The sequence below is a fragment of the Nicotiana attenuata genome, chromosome 8, assembly GCF_001879085.1.
Source record: "Nicotiana attenuata strain UT chromosome 8, NIATTr2, whole genome shotgun sequence".
Lineage (NCBI taxonomy): Eukaryota > Viridiplantae > Streptophyta > Magnoliopsida > Solanales > Solanaceae > Nicotiana > Nicotiana attenuata.
Genome location: NC_031996.1, coordinates 38,800,323 through 38,804,531, shown reverse-complemented (window position 1 = coordinate 38,804,531; position 4,209 = coordinate 38,800,323).

The following is a 4,209-nucleotide window of genomic DNA, read 5'->3' as shown; positions in this document are numbered from 1 at the left end:
CATTGTTGCGTGTTCATGAATTGACAAATACCAAGCCCTTGCATTCACAGGATCCCAAAGCATGTAGATTGTTGCCAACTCAGTGTGCCTGCTGTTTTTTCCTGACTTATGACGATTTGATATGCTGGCCAGATACCGTTTTGTTCAATTGGAAAGCTGGTGGCAGATTTTGAAGTCATTTCTCACTTGTTATGACCGAATTGACTCAGGACGAGGAAGTAAACAAGATGAAAGGAACAGAGTAGAGGATAATGGAAAGAGATGATTCCTAACAAGAAAACTACAACGTAGAAACCTATCAGATGTGGATGTGACGTGTTCATTCAGATCAGTTGTACCATTATACTTAAGAATCCCACGCATGCAGAACTTCTTGGGAATTGGCTTCGGAGCCGAACCTTGGGGGGGGAAGGTATTTGTACGCACTTTTTGGAATCCAATCCTTTCAATATTGGTGGTGCCCCCGGGAATTGGTCGACCCTGGAGTTATAAGTTTCCACCTTCTTGTCGTTTTCCTCGATCTTCTTTTCCCCTGTCTCGATTCGCTCTGTCAGCTGTGTACGATTTCCTAGGATGGCTCAAGTTCGACCCTGCTCGGTGTGTTTTCTGGTTTTGGAGCTAGGTTAATACTGCCTGTTGAGCCTGCAACATTTTGAAGATTACCCACAGGCTGATCCCGCCATCTTAACCGCCATATGCACTCTGAGTAGCTGATCGGGCACCCCCGCGAATGCTGCTTTCGAGATCGATGGAAAAATTTCCATTGATGGCTACTTGTTAACTGACGTCGATTGGATCTACAACCAGAATTTCAGTTTCCTGGTGCAATGTTCTCGTTTTCGCCGTGGTGACCGAGATCATTGTCAATGTGTTGAGGTGCTGACTGAGAGTTCGGCATTTTTTAATCCTATAATCTAAGATACTTCAAAGAACAAGTGTAAAATAGTGTGTGTTACGAAAGTTTGTACCAGGTAACCACTATTATCCTTAGCCCCGCGGTGGGCGCTAAACTGTTTACCCTTGTTTACCTCGAAAAATGAGCTTAACAATTAAAGATATTTTGTGGTTTTAAAGATACGTGATATATTCTAATACTAGTAATTATACAAGTAATATGAGCTTAAGTAAGAAAAAATAAAGAACCAAATTAGTGTTGTTGGAATAGTAGGGGGCCTCGAGCTTGACTTGTCCAGGGACCTCGAGGACATCTAAGAGTAATAAAGTATGAACAATAAAGTAAAGGCAATAAAGCTGAAGAATAATTGGAGAGCACGTTAAACAAGAAGAATAAGAATGTTACATTGCAATGAATGATTTGATCTTTTACAAAATGATTGGGGTCCCCTTTATATAGGAGGAGAAAACCCCAATATAGTACCTTGCTTATAAAGGTAAAGAATTCTATGTGTACAGGTGTATAACGGCCTAGTACGGATCTGTACTATTTTGTACAACCCTTATCCTATAATTAATGCCCAAGTCCACGTGTCCTTGAGAAATTCCCGCTCTTTCTTGATTGACTTCGAGATAATGTTGCCCTCGATACGTTCTGTGCCAGATACTCGATAAGTTTCCCCGAGGTAGGTGTCCCTTAGCTGGATACGACACCCACTTCAAGTCTCTCGGACTTGGGCCTATAGCCCGATTTAAGCCTTCAAAAATATACTCCTCGATTTTGACAGTATATAGATAGTCCCCGCATTTCTTAGAATAGAATGATATGAAACGATTATGACCTCGATTTTCTCGAACCTCTTGCGATGATGTCATGCTCGTGACGTAGGCGTTCGAAGTGATCAAAATTTCCCATCGGTTCATTCCCCCAGAAGCATTGAATGCACTGCCGGTTCGTTTCCCCAAAAATATTGAATTCGCCGTTAGTTTCGTTGCCATTTTTCTATAAATAAGGGATTACTTTAACAAAAACTACACTCATTCTTTCTTCAACAACTTTTAGCCCTTTCCTTTCTCTATCCTCTTCAGATCACCTATTTTTATGGTTCAAACCTGTGACCACAAGGTCATACGGTAGCAACTTTCTCAGTTATGCCATGGCTCTTTTTCAAAGATTTTCCCCACTAAGTGGGATTATACTGAGTTGTTGTTGTTGATGTTGTTGTTGTTGGCTCGAAACAATAAGAGAAGGACACCAAATTCTTCTCGTTTAAGAAGATATGTGGACTTTACACCGCTACTCATCTCTCTTAACTTCAACCTGGTGTGGAGTTTCATTCCTTTTGCTTTCCATGGAGTGAGGTGGCACTATCATCTACTAAATTTTTCATCCCACACCAGTACAATGTCTCAAGAAGTGGCTTCACAATAGTAGTGCTGACAAGACCCATACTCGCCAAGTTTTTCACCAAGCTACAATCTTCTCTAAAGATCGAAATGGAGTCCCCGAGGAAAAGGTTCTCGAAGACGTCGCCCTTAAGGATATACCCCCGAAAGTAGATTAGCTCCTTGGCTATTATTTTTGCTTCTTTGTTTCTATGTGAGGGTCCCTCGTGGGCTTTGTAAACATCTTTTATTAATATGAGAATTTCTCCATTTTGTATTTGATTCGTGTTGTATTCCATTCTGCCTTCGTTTGTGAAAAATCCAAGTGTATAACTCTAACGATTAGTCCGAATACTGGACCCGGAACATAATAAACCCTTAGATTTCTAATTGACTAATATAATACTTCTTAAAGTTCTTCGTTAACCCTCGAACTAAGCTTGGATTGATTTGATGCGAGCTTAGGTCACCGGGACTCCTGAGTCCGAGTTGAGTGAGAGAGCAGGGTCTCGATTTTAGAAATAAAGCTAGACTTTTTAGGCTTCGTTGATAGTCCTCGAGTGAGAATTTTCTCGAACTCGAATAGCATTTGGGCTTAGAAATCGGGTGAGCGTTTGCTCGAACTTCGAAATAAAGATAGCCCTTAGGCTTTATAGATAGTCCCCGAATGAGAATCTGCTCGAACTCGGGTAGCCCTTGGGCTTAGTAATTGAGTGAAAACTTGCTTGAACTCGAAATAAATATAGCCCTAAGGCTTTATAGATAGACCCCGAGTGAGAACTTGCTTGAACTCGGGTAGCCCTTGGACTTAATAGTCGAGTGAGTGTCCATTCGAACTCAGATTGTAGACTGTCCTTAATGATTTCCGACAAATTGATTCCCGATGCCTAGGTCCCAATGTCAACATCATGACATAAGCGGTTGAAGTGACTGAAGGGTATCTTTTTGTACGATTCCCAAAATCATTAATTGTAGGTGGCTGGCGGTCGGCCTTTTGGCTTCCTCAGCACGTTTAAATGATCTTTATAAATAGACAAATCCCATAACCTTACAAATTTTATCCCCTTAGTGCTTCCAAAGTCTTATTTAGCCTTTTCCAAACTCCTTGATCTCTCCTTTCTCTTTTCTAACAACATTTTCCATCTTCTCGCATCTTTCGCTTAGAGATGGCTAAAACTTCTAAATTTGTTCCTCAAAAGGAAAAATATCTGTCATCTTCTCGATCAACCAAGAGTAAAATGGTAGTGCCACCTCGTATCAAGGAATGCATCCCCCCGCCGTGTGAGATAACATCCGATTTCAAAATCGAAAAACCCGTTTCCACGCCAGGCCGACGCGAGCCTATGTCTCAATATATTTGTTTGGTGACCAAGACCGAGCTTGATCAAGTAAAAGAGGATTGCGAATGGGACAATAAAAAGATAGTGATTCCTTCCTCTGAGGAAGATATAACCACATATAAAGCGGGGTACTTGAGTGTGTATACTTACCCGTTTACATTAGGCCCTGCAATTCCGACCTAGGGTCCCATAGACCCGGTTATCCTCGACTTTTGCAATGGTTCTGAGTGACGCTCGGCCAGATCTCCCTTCTTTCTGGCGAATTGTTTACTTACTCAGTTTCTTTTCGAACCAAATCGAGGGGATGTCCTTCACCCTCGATCATTTTCTCAGATTGTATAGTCCTCGACTTTATCCGGAGGGGGGGGGGGCTTGATGAAGTTTCAACGCCGATCCTTAAAATCTCTGTTTGCTAGTATCAATGAGGACAAAGATCGTGGGTGGATGAGCTGGTTTGTCTGAGTCCAAACCTCTGATCTCATTCTTGCTGATTGGATGTCATTCCCCGAGGAGTGGAACATGACTAGTGAGTATACCTTGCTTCCTTTTCTTTTCCCGACTTTGTATTTTACTTTGACATAAATTCTTC